The sequence below is a fragment of the Seriola dumerili genome, unplaced genomic scaffold (genome assembly GCF_002260705.1).
Source record: "Seriola dumerili isolate Sdu_G_001 unplaced genomic scaffold, Sdu_1.0 BDQW01000291.1, whole genome shotgun sequence".
NCBI classification, from domain to species: Eukaryota; Metazoa; Chordata; class Actinopteri; order Carangiformes; family Carangidae; genus Seriola; species Seriola dumerili.
In genome coordinates, this window is record NW_019174546.1 from 6,784,080 (window position 1) to 6,799,530 (window position 15,451).

The window sequence follows — 15,451 nt, forward strand, 5'->3', positions numbered from 1 at the left end:
GATTTTTTTTGCCATACTATACCATGACGTTTTTTGACGTTTTTTTCCTTGATTATACTATGACGTTATTATTCCTCACTATACTATGCCTTACTATAATATAACGTTTTTTGATACTTTTTACCTTGTTTTGAAGACATTTTATACCTTACTGTCCTATGACGTTTTGATGCCTTACTATACTATCACCTTTTTTTGTGTGACTATAATATATCTTCCCAGGCCTGGGACCTTTCTGTGTGCAGTTTATTAATGATATACTATGTGCCACTCAGAACTCATAATGTTGCATCCCAGAGCAGAGACAGAACACAAATCACAACAGCAACAACCTCAAGTGTGTTTATTGGGGAAAAGACCATAGTGACTGTGAATGCAGAGTGGGAGTGGGTCTGGGAAATCCAGGTGTATGGCGAGGACATCAAGCCGGACTACAGAGGACACTGAAGACCAGAGCCAGATGATTGAACACACACTGGAAACACAAGGGACGACTGGAGACCAAAGGCAGCTGGGTGGTGTGGTGTGGCATGTCATGGCGACAGTGGAGTGTAGCAATATCAGCAGCACACAAATCAGGAACTCTTCTGGAGCAAAGGAGAACAAAGGGTTAATAGAGGCAAAAACACAGAGGAGATCACTCAAAGACTAGATAACTCTGTAGTCGCACAAACTAATCAGAACGGCCGAGAGAGTAGCTACCACTGTGAAGAGCGGAACAACCTGTCAACAAATGGAGGGATGGCCAGGGTAGAGATAGTGAAGATGATGACTGAGAGATTACAGGTGTGGTGTTGAGCTGCTGTCCATACCATGCCTCTGCTGAGTCACCTAATGTCAGGGGAAGCACAGCACACAGACACATACATGGGAGGGGAGACAAACAGAAAAAGGGAAATAAACATAGGGTGACAAAGCGGGAGTGTGACATTATGACTCACCATATTATAATTTTTTATGCCTTACTTTACTATGCTTGCTATAATATGATGTTTTTATGCCTTTGTATGCTATGACATTTTTATGACATTTTATGCCTTACTAAACTATCATGTTTTTTGACGTTTTGATGCCTAACTATTCTACGACTTTTTTCTTGCCTTACTCTATTATGATGTTTTTTTATATGTTTTCATGCCATACTATACTAGGACATTTGTATGACATTTTATGCCTTTCTGTATTTTGACATTTTTATGACATTTCATGCCTAACTAAACTATGACTTTTTTATGCCTTACTATACTATGATGTTTGTCCGATGTTTTGATGCCTTACTATACTGTTATGGTTTTGATGTTTCTATGCCTTACTATTTTATAACGTTTTTATGCCTAACTCTACTATGACCTTTTTTTTGTTACATTTGATGTTTTACTATGCTATGAAGTTTATGCCTTATCATACTTTGATGTTTTTTGACATTTTAATGCCTAACTATTCTATGACGTTTTCTTTCCATACTGTACTATGACACTTTTTAAAAGTTTTTATGCCTTATTATACTTTGACATTTTTATGACATTTTATACTTCACTAAACTATGATGTTTGTATGCCTTATTATAATATGACATTTTTTATGCCTTTTTGAATTATGACATTTTTATGATATTATATGCCTCACTATATGATGACATTTTTATGACATATAATGCCCTATGACTATTTTATGTCTTATTACAGTATTACGTCTTTATGCCTGACTGTAGTATAATGCTTTTATGACAATTTCTGCCTTACTGTACTATGACGCTTTTGTCGTTTTTATGCGTTACTATACTATAATTTTCTTATGCCTTACAGTTCCATGTTTTTATGGCATTTTCCGTCTTTCTATTTCATGACATTTTTTTGATGTTTTTATGCCTTACTATACTATGACTTTTTTATGCCTTAGTATACTATGATGTTTTTTGATGTTTTGATGCCTTACTATACTGCGATGATTTTCACGTTTCTATGCCTTATTGTACCATGATGTTTTTATGGCATTCTCTACTTAGTATTCTATGACGTTTTTTGACATTTTTATGCCTTACTATACTATGACTTTTTATGACATTTTATGCATCACTATACTATGACATTTTTATGTGTTAACATACTTTGATATTTTTATGCCATTTTTATGCCTTGCTATGACGTCTTTCTGAAGATTTTATGCCTTACTCTACTATGAAGTTTTTACACCTTACTATATACTATGACATTTATTTTGACTTACTATGATGTTTTCATTACGTTTTCATCCCTTGCTATACTATGATGTTTTTATGATGATTTTATACCTTACTATACTATGTTTTTATGCCTGAATTGAAATGAAATAGAAAAATTTATTAAAAAAATAAGTAAATAAAATGTCGTTCTGGAGTGGTAGACAGTGTATGTGTGTTTTCTCTCTTTACATCAGTGTGTTTTATCTGTGTAGTATGTTCATACACATGCCATATGTGAAAGTCTGGTCTTCATTAGTGGAGGAGGGCTAACAAGAGGTCACTCTGAAAATACTCCAGTCCACAACATAGAGCCATGCATGGTTTTACAGTTAGGATGCAGGAATTGAACCTGTGTTTCAACTGCCTGTTTGTGTTCTGACTTGAGAGTAAGACTTTCTTACCATTAGTTTAAGGAGGAATATGTCAGGTATTTTTCAGTCAAACATAATACAAATTTCATACATTGGCTCACTTTAACAAGGACACAGTATTAACAGTTCAGTACTGTTGCAAAGAGTTGGTAAATGAAAGTTCCATGTCCACTTTTCCATCTGCAGACTGTGCCACTGCTAGTAACAACCACTAGGGTGCAGATAGTCTTATCATATGTGAGTGAATGAATGAATTTGGGAAAGAGCTGTTTCCTGAACCCACAAGGTGATTCACATCTAAGTGATTCATTATGGAACAACAGGTCAAACGTGACTCTCCTCTCCTTGTCCTGCAACATAGACAATTCCTGGGTCTTGCAACACTGTACATGAAAATAAAGCCACACAAAGAGATCTGGTCGAAGTTGTAAAATACTGTTTTGTTGAGAATATAATTCTGCCTCATAACAATTCTCTCCATCTTTGAGCCTTTAAAAGTAGGGATGTTCTGAGCTGATTTGCTGGAGTTGATCAAGGCATATTTTAAATGATCAGAATAAGCTGCATTAGGTCGGGCTCAGTTTTCATCCCTTAAAGTAAACACAGTGTTCTCCATCTATGCCAGCTGTCATATTGCTCTATAAATATGCCCTTTCTGGAATAAAAACTAGTTCACCAGGTCACTGAAACAGAGTGTGCACTGGTTGTGCTCAGAGAACAAGAAAACATTGTGATGGAAAATTTACACATTGAGAATGTAATTGACTTTTGTTCTGTTGGGTGATATATAATTTTGATCTTTTTTAATATGTTAATGAAAAATAAGAATTAAAATAGACTGAAGGAAAGCTGCCATGAAAGTTTCTATTTTTAGAGCTACTGATTTTTCAAACATATCCTAATTAAATTTGACCTGTTTTACTAACTTTCATACAGCTTATGTCTGCACCGTGCAGTTTTTCTTAAGAACTAGGAAAAAAATAAATATTGGATTGAGATTCTGCAGATATTTAGATAACTGTGTTCTTCTTCAGGATATCCTCAGTTGAAATCTGAGCAGGTGGTGGTAGTGTAACTTTTTATTCAGACCAGAAAGTGAGTTTTCAATGCCAAAAATATCAACACCTGGCAAAGTACTCGATGGCTCACTGTATTGATCTTACAACCCAATAAAACATCTGCAGGTACTGTATATTGTGGTCATTTAGTGCTGTGGGACAGTAAAAAACTCACTTATTGCACCTTTAAATCACATTTTATTAAACAGTTTAGGCTTGGCAATGTGTTCGAACTGAATTATTTAATTTATCACTGAATTATGACACATTTGCTTAGATATTAACAGGTCTTTAGATAATTTGGACTAACTATGACATTAAATATATTCCTTAAAGCCTAGAAATTAGAATAAACATATGAATATGAACAACGGTTCTTTAAAAACTTTAATATATGTTTTAAAGGATTTATAGCAGCAGTTATATAGAACCATTTGAATGTGAGTTTATCACGACATAAATGGTTTGCTGATGTGGAAACCAAAGGATTCTTTCATTCAAATAATATTTAGAAACATCTGAGTTTGTGTATTTTGAAATCTAAAACCATAAAGTCCAGAATCTCTATCACTTTATGCTTTATGAACTACCAGACTGTAATGGTTTACCCAGAACTATTCTCAGGTAGACTCACTATGACACTGAGCAAGCAGCTACTCATTGGCCATCATGGTCAGACAGTAGCATAAAATCACCCCATTAAAAGAAAGCTAAATATTGACAGAGGGTTTAGGCTTGGCTGACTGGAAGTCAAAATTTAACATGTGTGAGTCGCATTAGGAGTTTGCATTTTTAAAAAGGGAGTTCTGAAACCTTTAGAAGCTATTTGCAAATTCTATTATTTAGCAATCAGGCTGTGAAAGATCACTGTCGTCCTGCTTTCTTATCCTTTCTTCTGCCTCTTGAATATCACAGATGACTTGAGAATAGTTGACCCCCGTCTCGGGTTGATTATTTAGCTATGCCTTCACTCAACACTCCACCTCTCTCCCCTCACTGACCACCTCCTTTCCCCCTGAAGACCACTATTCTCTGGTCAGATTTACGGCAAAATGTGTGTGTTCCACCATATTTGTGAAATTCCCCATGTGTCAACCTCCAGCTCCCCTACGCAGGGCTTTGAACCTGCCCGCTAGCTGGAGAGCACGCATAAATCCAGAACACCCGATGCAGAGGAGTAGACTTTCTTTACATAGGAGCCTAATTGCTGAACTTTGCCACAGCCGAGTTTGCTGAGCTGAATGATTTGTCAAAATTCCTGTCTCTTGGTAATAAATTACCCGGCCGGCTTGGTCAGCCAGTTAACATTTTAAATAAAAATGGGTCCCTTTGGATTCTCTTGGTTGGTAACAACATCTCTCTCTTTTTTTCTTAAAGGTTTAACTAGGGCAAGGTTGCCTGACAACTGAGGAATGTTTTGACATTTTCGACCCTCCCTATTAATATCATAATGAACTGGCAGTGCGGAGCTGTCATGAAACACGAAACACAACTCTAAATCTATCATTGTCATTCTGTGAAAATATATAACATGCATCACATATATGGCAGGAAAAGTGGACATTTTCACGAAAATTAAATTACATCTGGAACATTTTGTTGTGATGAGTTTCATGACCACCTAGTTTGTGTGACTATGAATTAAGCTGTTCGGGAGAATTGTGGGAAAAAGTGAGTGCGCCGTCCCGTCAGAAGCCAAAGTGAGTGTTTGTTTTGACTTGGAGTTCTCCTTGCACTTGGACTGACCCTCCACTAAACTGACTTAGCTCAGTAACAGCGTGTTGGCTCAGGCTCGCTGTTCTTTTTTGCTCATTTCCATTTTGTCTATCCTTACTTAGTCAGCTTCTTAAGCCTGTCTATGAATTTTCATATGCCTCTGGTTTATTGCATTGGCAAAACACAAGTAATAATTCTACACTGAAGTAGGTTTCCTTTGATGGTAAAGGACATTTACTCAAGTACTATACTTAAGTCAAGTCAGAGGCAAATATTGCACTTTTCACTTGACTACATTTATTGAACAGCTGTAGTTACCGGTTAATTAAACAATTTTTTGTACAAAACTTATGATCAGGTCATAAAATGTGATTGCTATAGTATATAAAGTAGTTAAAATTAGCTTCAGTTTCAACATTAGAGAGGACTTTTACTGATTTTACATCAGTTTACTAGTGATAGAGAGTGACAGCCAGCCTGAAGTAACAGCTGAATAATGTCTTCTGTGACTCGATCTGGAGGACATTTGCCAAGGCAGAATCCAGATTTATGATGATGCTGGTCGCATTATGGGTAATGTAGGAGCCAGACCCATCATTACCAGGGACTAGTGTGGATTGTCTGGATATCTCTGCCTCTACTGCTTCAATTTTTATCATTATTTTTCAAATCTGCAATACTAAATACCAGGACTACCACTTAAGTTTATGGATAGATGTATCCATAAGGATAATCCAACCAATAATACAACACTCTGAAAAGAGCCATTCAATGTAAGTATCATATGTCGCCTTACATTTTCCTGTTGATACTTATGTACTTTTTGATTAAGTAAAATTATGAAGATAAAGTTTTCTTACTTTGTGGTATTGGTACTTACAGGAACAGATATGAATACTTCTTCCACCACCACAAAAATGTATAAACAGGAAATAATGAATTGTAACTAAATATTATGAATTTATACATATTTACATTTCCTCCATTTTGACAGTACAGTATTTTATTTACTGTAATGCACATACTATAAAATTAATACAAAACTTTCATAATATTATAAAAGATACTAATAATGCATCAGTCACAATGATGTAGCTCTTCCATTTTAAAGTAGGCTATGTTTGTCTTTCAAGCTCATATGTTCTTGAGTATAGCTGCACCCTGCCGGGCTAATCTGCAGGCCTTCAGGTTTTCCAGCCACATCAAACTGGGAGCCAAGATTCTTCAGCCCGAGCCCCTCATGAGTGAAGCACTTTGTGCTCCAAGCTCAAAATAGCATGCAGCTCTCAATTATTGGGTAAGGAGCAAACACAGGTGTGGAATCCCAACCACCACCACTGGTGCCCGTGCCACAGAATAAAGCCACTCTTGTCCCAAAGAGCATGACTAGGAAGGCCAGATCCATGCCAGGCTTTGAACTGCAGAGACCACTTGGCCTGTTTGGTGCCGGAGCTAAAAGAGACCTTTTAAAGGTGTGGAAATGAAGTGTCCCACATCAATCATGCATTTCCACTTCTGAATTATTCAGCAGTTACTGCTGCCTGCAGACTCCCATTCCCCTCTATATGTGTGCATGTGGGTGAGCTTGTGTGTCAGGGTATGCATGCATTTCTAAAGTTGTGTCATTGTGTCTTTATCTAGGGTGTGTGCTGCCTTGATTGTTTGGAGGAATTAAGGAGGATTGAAGGTCTGTATTTTTTGAAACAGGAGAACTAACCATCAGTGTTGAGGTAAATATTTGAACTCTTTTTTGTTTGTTTTTTTACTGTATACTTCCATAGAATGGATGTTCCTTATTTTAAATTACGACAAAATGTGTCTTAAAAATGACTTAGCTTTTCTAAAGTAGACACTTTGATGATAAAGTCCCACCCCCCCAACACTGAAAATATATGTTAAAGTCTATAATTCTTCCCTGCAGCTAGCTATAGTGAAGGACAGTGTGTGTGGAGGAGGGAGGGGGGCGACAAAGAGCAGAGCTCAGTGGTGTCTGCCACAGACAATGAGCGCTCTGTTTGGCTGGCTGTGATTCTGCTGGTGTGGATCAGGTGGCCCCGTTTAATTCCAGGTTCTTGGCCTCTCTCCTGCTGCTCTGCTTTTCTCTTCTCAGCACGTTCTTTGCATTTATGGGGCAAGCAGGCCCGTCCTGTGTGAGCTGGGTTCCAGAAGGCTGGACCTGGACCTGGGCCGTGCACTGATGAATTGCTGACTAATTGGCTGAAATGAGACAATGTGGATGGTGTCACAGAGCCAGCCAAGTGCCAAGAAAGAGTGAGCTGTGCTGGTCACTCACTATCTCATTCACTAATTCACTCATCCATACAAGAAAAAGAAATAAGGACATTCATTTGGAAAATGATGGGATGATTAGGTGTAAGTTGATGGAGAATAAAATGCTTAAAATTACTTAATTTATTTACTAGATGCTGTAATTCACTTACTCTAATATCATCAGATATTGCTGAAGTTATATTTGTATATGTAAAAAAAACATGGTGTTGGCATTCTCGTGCTCTGAGATTGTGGGAAAAATTATATTCATCAGAAAATTGCTGTGCACAGAGGAACAAGTATTAAATTAATCCCTTAATTATTTTGCTAACTTTTCATAAGTGGGACACAAAGTCCCTCACGGAAACCTATTTTTACAGTAAAAATAATGACAGCAGATTGTGCGTCTTAGTTTCAGAGTGCTGTCTGCAGCCAAAAGATCTGTGTAGTTGTGTGTGGCCCACACAGGAAATTAAGAAACCTCTGCAGCTTTAAGCATATTTGTGTCTGAATTATCTTGGAACAGCGGATTTAAACAAAACTGAAACAAGGTTCAGCGTGTGCTCGCTCTGGGCATGTGTGGTCAGTGGGCAGCTTAAATGTAGATCTTCTTTGTCAGAGATGACCGACTGTGGTTTTTAAATTCATACTTATTTACTAATTATTTTTTTTAAAAATGATGAATTTTTTTAGGTGCTTCTCAAAATTACTTTTCTTTTGTGTTTAGATTTATTTTTTAGTGTGCCCTATTAACACATCAGTGGATCCGTATATGATGAATGAGTATTATAATATATTGTATTAGAAATACTTGATGTTGTTTAATCACTGCAGCTGCGAAGGAACGAGTGAATAAAAATGGAAATAAGAAAAAATAAACTTTGCATCCTAACAGAATGTAGATCTTTAAAATGGCAATATTAACAGACAGACTCATGCTATAGTTCTTAAAATACCATCAGCTACTGTGAGTGTATGTGAAGAATATCAGTGTAAATGCAAAAACCTTGCAACTTCACCACTAATACATGTGAGAAAAACCCTGTTACAACAGTGAGTGTGTGTGTGTGTGTGTGTGTGTGTGTGGGCGCCGAGGGACCCAACAGAAACAAGACTTATTTACTTTAGGACAAAGTGTAACGGGCAGAATGAAGATGAGACAGATCCCCTTTAGAAAGACTTGAGCCAATCACTGCGAGTTCATCACAGTCTCTTCACTGCTGTGCACAGCAGATACAGTACACTGCAGCCAGCGAGTGTCCATCCTCTGTGGGCATGAATTTACACAGATGGTTCTTATATCGGCGGATTAGAGAACATATTTCCTCAATAAGTGAAAAAACAAAGGCTTCACTGAATTTATTATGTCTTAATTGAGGAGACCTACATCAATGTATATTTTTGTGTGAACAAACCTGCTGGATTTTCTTTTTTTTTTTTTCGGTTTTATAATCTCATTCAGAGATTGTTATCAGTGGAGTTTACGTGGGGTCAGATATTTAGAAACAAAATTCTTCAGGTAGGTTCCCTTCACATCCAAAATGACATGAGATTAATTTAATATTTTTATCTAAAATAATGTTTTTGATTTTAGTGTCACTTGGAAATTGCATTCAAAAGGCTTGAGGGAAACAGCAAATTCAGTATAAACCTCATGTAAAATGTTATGTCATGGTATATGATAACTTTTCAAAATAAATTCAAATTAATTTGGAGGACTCAGTCTAGTGGGAACTCATTGCATGATTGAGAATGATGCTAAATATATATATTTCATATATATATCATATGTTGTACCACATTGTAGCTGGACTGTAACTTTTATTTTTTTTATTCTCCTGTTTTATCTATTTTATTCAAATTTAGCTTTTTTTTAATTTTCTATTATATTTGTGTTTTTTTTATTTTTGAATAAAAAATTGCCATGCCTTGCCTAGATTACCCTCATATTCCTTGACTCCGATTTTCTCTAATATTATTTGAAGTTAACATGTAAAATTTGCTTGTGTTTACTATAAGCTAACACTGAAATAACGGTTCAACTTAAATGTAATTAAGTTTCTATATAAATAGACTGTAATCTACAGGACAATAGTTCAAATATTATAAAACATATTTAAATTTGAACTCATACATTCTCATATATTTTGCTTACATTGGCAGACATGGATAAATCAGAATCTGTCACAATGATCAGGTCACAGAAATAATACCTAATGTATGGAAATTCCTACATGTTCACAGAAGCAGTACAAAGGTAAGCAAATACATTCTGAGACGAGTAAAGCTTCATGTACACAAGTCATTCTTACATGTGGCAGAGTGTTAACGGTGGTGGTGTAGCAGCCTCGTCTCTCTGTGCCCTCCAAGGTGAGCTCTGTCTCCAGCCAGTCAAAGGGGACCATGGGAAAGCTCACATGCCGATTAATCACGGCTAATGAGCTGGAACAGGGTAGCTCGAGCTGCCTTCCATGACCATCTAACCTCACACACACACAAACACACACACACACACACACACACACATATACACACGTAATGTCAGACATGGACAGACGTGTGAAGGGCAGAATAACAGACACATTTTTTACTTGTAGTGTTAGTTTGCCATTACATTTAAAAATGGTCATTGCTAATAATAAAAGAAACATATATTTTATTGTAGTTAAATGCAACATTAAGATTATCATAATTTTTTTTTTTTGGCTAATTTATTTTTTATAAAATAACATTATACCATAATTATGATGCAAATCTATCAGTTACGTTTAAGAACATGCAAGTAAAAAAAAAAAAAAAAAAAATTATTTTTGAAGTTGTAGTAAGGGGGAAAAAAACTGGTCTGCCAAATTTCTTTCTTCAATAATGTTAACAAAAATGCTAACTTACCATTGTGTATTCACAGTTCTTGGCATCAAAGTGACCCCTGCAACCAGTGGGTTGTAATGAACAGAGTTTAAACAAACAGGAAAGCAGAGCGATGACTGAGAGGAGGAGGAAAACAGAAATAAGTGATGTCATATAGAAAGTGATGAATGACAAAGCTGATGTTGATAAAAAAAATACTCCAAGTATATTTTAGTGCTGAAAGGCATGCCATGCTAAGATGTATGTATGACTCCATTATATATATGTGTGGGCCAAGGCTGAATGTCTCCATGTATGACACCATTCTTTACTTTATATATTCTCCTTAATACCCAGTTATCACATAAAAAAAACTAAGTGAACCAAAGTGGTGTGAGCACAAAAAATAATAACATCATCCCTTTTAATGTCCTACATGGTGCAGCTTTCATGTTACACATGGCAAACCGTATATAATGTGGTTTCTCGACCTCTCTCTGGCTGCTGAGGAAGCTACAGCTGTGGGCCTCTTACTGTAACAGTAATCCTTGTGGCACATATATCTTAACTGACGCTTGTGAGTGCACATTTCAGTTATCATTCCTGGAGGCGCATATATCTTTGGTCGGACTTCTGTTGCAGAGTCCCCCTGTCCTTGTACCCTGGCAGGTGATGCAACCGAGACACCGTGGAAGGTGATTGTCATTTAAATTCTTGCCGTTCGGAAAATAGATCCATTTGTTATGTGATTATGGTCTCTGCGAGCAGAGGTCAAGAGGGTGTGGTGGTGTGTAAATCCGCATTGGTAATCTATTTGACTACGGTTGAAATGCGAAGGCAACGGGTGTGGCCTCAGTATCTCACAAAATCATTTTATTATGAATCGCCCCTCCCTGGGATTGCATGTTTATATAGTAAACCGATGCCCACATGTTAAATAAGGAATCTGAGCCTTCAGCCTGCACTGTGGAATGTATACCTGAGTAGTGTCACACACACACACACACATACACACACACACACACACACACACACACACACACACACACACACTCCTGCAGATGCTCGCTTTTACAGACACACACCTGTCTGTAGTTTAAGAAGCAACTAATGGAAACTTAAGCAAGTTGTCCCTGCCAGAAATTTGTGGTATGGGTGTTCGTGTGTATGTCATCTGAATAAAGGAAGGTTTAGCCAAATCCACCAACTGCTCATGGCACATATCCCAGTGCGAGGCATCCAAGCCACAGGAAACCTCCCACCATAACATGCTGTAGTTAAGATGTTATTCTGAGTGTTGCTGCTACAGTAGCATCACAGTCTTGAGAGCTTAAATTCAGTTTAGGGAGTCAATCTTTAATTTGAGGTCAGATGTAAGGGTCTTATCCATCAATTAGTCATAAACATGCCTCATTCAAGTGTGTAATTACTTGTAGTTGCTCACAAGAGCTAATGTATTGACTCAATCACTAACAAGCCAGAGTGAAAACATCTAGGGCATCTACGCAAGTTCGTGATTCCCAAATCAGCTTGCGCTCGTTCCTTCCATCCGTGTGGGAAGAGAGGAGGGTGGGGTGACCTCTCTGGTGTGTTTCTAATATCTCCCCAAAAGTCCCTGCGGGCAGGATCGTCTTGGGTGTTCCAGGGTGGACTCTGGTGTTGTTATATTTAACGGGTTCCCAGCGCAGAAAGCAGAGGGAGAAGAAAGAGGAGGAAAAGAGAAGGGAGAAAGAGAGCTGTGTGATGGTGAGCTGACTGCAGATTATCGGCCTCACCTGGAGGAAAAAAGCACCCTCTGTGCATGACTTGGGGTAAGATCTATGTTGCCCTCTCTCCTCCCCTCTCAACTCTCCTTTTTCTCTTTCTTAGTGGGGAGGAGGGATATAGGTAATGACGCTTAAGTGAGCCTGGTGTCTGGTAATGTAATATACACAAAGCCCTTGTCAGGTCTGGATCCAATAATGTGTCATTTACCAGGTCTGGAACAGATTGGCCCAGATGATCGGAGTGAACCTTTGCCCGGGTGAAGAGTACTCAGCATCACTCGGCCTGGAGGCCTTACAAGCAGACCCTCGCCTCGCCCCATCTAACTTGCACCTTTCACCTCCTCATCCCTTGTAAACACCGTCGCACACTTCAAATAAGATAAGATTGTGTGACTAAAATGAACTGTGTCTCAGATGCACCATTGTTAGATAAAAACATTTAATTTGAGAGGCAGCTCAGAATTTGTTGCCACAAACTTTATCCATTTTCACACCAAGGCACAGGACTCTACGTAGATATACAGATGGGTGACAAATTAAAATGAAAAACTGACCAAATGAGTGCAATCAGAATAAACACATATTACGCCAAACAGGAAACTAATTGAACAAAGTGCTAATTGAACAAAATGAAATGTTCAGTGAGAATGAATGATGATAGTTTTGTGTTGAGACGGGGCCTTTCTTGTTGTCTACAACATGGAAATATTTTTGACGTGAAATGTTTACAGATAAGTAATGGAGGAGCTTGTGGAGACAATGTGTATGAGTTGTATTTCTACGTGTCCAAAGTGAACACTTTCAACAGAGTTGGCTCAAAAACCTCCATGCTTCAACAAGGCTTCATCAATCCACCACTAATGGCCTTCACAGTTTCCAGATCTCAACCCAACTGCACACCTATGGGAGATTGCGGAATAATGTGTTAAACAGCGCTCTGCTCCAGCATCATCAAAACACCAAATGAGAGAATATGTTTTGGTCGAATGTTGAGTCCAGAGACTTGGAGAATTTATGACAAGGAAGCAATGAAGCTGTTTTGGAGGCTCAAGGTGGAATAACACCTTACTAAGACACTTTATGTTGTTTTTTCCATTCATTTGTCACCCATCTGTACGCAGACTTCAGAATGTGGTTTCTGGAAGCCAAACTCCCCCAATCTGTCTGCGTCTGATGTTTCAAACAGCACTTTGAAGCACGCAGCAATATTAAGACCATTCAAAACAAACTCCACCAAGAGCGCGCTGCCCAAATGGTTCACCAAACCTCAAATAAAAACCATTACTGTCAATAAAATTCTCCATCCAGAGGGAAAAGAACAGGTGCATCTTAATAACATGAACATATCTGGAAGGCTTTCTGTGTTTCAAATGCAAAGCTTTACTAACAAAGGGTGTTCTCTGACTTGCTGCTAGACCTAAACACACTGTTCCTGCCACCATCACAAGCCTGACATCCATGAATTGTAATATGTTCTTAGGCAAAGGCAGAGGTTCAGAGGTCATGTGCTGTGGTATGTCACAGTAAGAGTTTTCCTTCAACAGTATCGCACGTTTCGGTGGATCTCGTACTCTTGATTTGTGGTGCTGAGTCAAATCTTCCTGCCATCAATAATGGGGTGACACATTGATTTAATTTATGTAGAAATAGTACAAAATTATCAGTTTCTCTTATCTCAGTATCTCTTAGTCATAGACCTAATTCAAATGCAGATAAGGTTTGTCTCTGACCCTCCTGCAGAACTTGACATGGTGGCCACATCGCTCTCGCCAAGTCATACAAACACTCGAAAATTTGGCTCAGAAGCAGGCTGTCGTTATACGTTGCATATTCAACATCTGACCCCAAAATGACCACATTCATCTATAAGGCTCTGTAGTTAAAGCCTCCACACCACTTCACATCTCTTCTCTCATTTAAATCTTATAACTACAGCTCTGTGCCAGTAATATCCATAACTTTAGATATTCCATATGTACATATTTACCTTGGCAGAACTAGGTTCAGGTGCCATGCACCTCTTAAATTGAAGAGCTGTATTATTTCATTCCCCTGGGCGATTTTAAAGCTTTAGTACAATCCCATGTTTTTTTATGACTCTTGTAGAATTTTACTTTTAACTTGATTGTCAGTTGTCTGGCCTTAGAAGTGGTGCCCTGCTGGTTATGTGGCTGTCTGACAGTAACTGTTCCTTGTTCTTAGGTCTCTTTTGAAAATAATACTTGATGTCAGTGACACTAACAGATAAAATAAGGATAGTAATACTAGAAGCATTAGTCTAGTAGCCAAGGGTGTGCATTTGTATTACATTGTTACCTTCTGGAGTCATTGTTGCACTCAGTCTATGTTTGTTGGGGTAGATTGGGTAACACAAGAGGCAGCTTCAGCTTATTGACTTTGGGATCTTAGGATATTGTGTTGTTTTCAATTCAGGTCAAAAGTGTAATTGGTATAACCAATCAGATGCTTACATGTAAATAAACTTTTATGGAAAAATAACTGAACACAATCAATTTTAAGATCATATTAAAAATGTATGTAAAAAAAAAAAAGTATAATAGTTGATATCATTTCCAAGTCTCCTTCTTTTGAAGCTTGTATTTTCACAGCCACCAGGGCATATAAGATCATGTTGCTAATGACTGGTAGTAGTGGACTGTGTATTAGAAAAGCAACTTATCAGCAATTTGTATCTGAGGGGAGAATGCATTTGCTCACAGTGGTAATTACAAACACAGGGGCCAATGGGGTTGCAGGAGAGCAGGAAGTGTGGGGCTAGGGGAGCATGTGTGTGAATTTACCACTTCGTCCCTGGTTGCCTGGGTCCTGGGCCCAGCCACAGGCCCACACAGAGAGTGGGGGCCCCTGGACGTCTATGGTGCGGGCTGAGAGAGAAGAGAAAAGGGAGAGAAAGACAGTATGGCAGTAGAAGGTTTGGAGGATATGTAGCTTTAACCCACTGGCTTCTTCTCATTGTGGATTCAATCTTTTACAAGATAATAAAAAGAAAAACTGTCCTAGCCTGCGGAAAAGTGAACAACTGCAAGACAGGATAAGCAAGAGAAAGTCCATGGCTATTTATACCACTCCACCGTCACCAAGCTCAGAGGAAATTCCTATAATGAACAAGTTTTTTCACTAAGTTAGAGAGGGAGGAAGAATAAAAAGGTGAAAGGAGGGGATACAGAGAAGATTTCTGTC

General features: G+C 38.0%; 1 long non-coding RNA gene across 1 annotated transcript; it reads right to left on the reverse strand.

Annotated features, from left to right (window-relative positions):
• Positions 1-377: 377 nt before the first annotated feature.
• LOC111231257 lies at positions 378-10,101 on the reverse strand. Its single transcript, XR_002665481.1, has 3 exons — positions 9,950-10,101; positions 724-831; positions 378-587 (listed from the first exon to the last, which is right to left on the reverse strand). It is a non-coding gene; the product is annotated as an uncharacterized LOC111231257 (long non-coding RNA).
• Between the last annotated feature and the right edge of the window lie 5,350 nt (positions 10,102-15,451).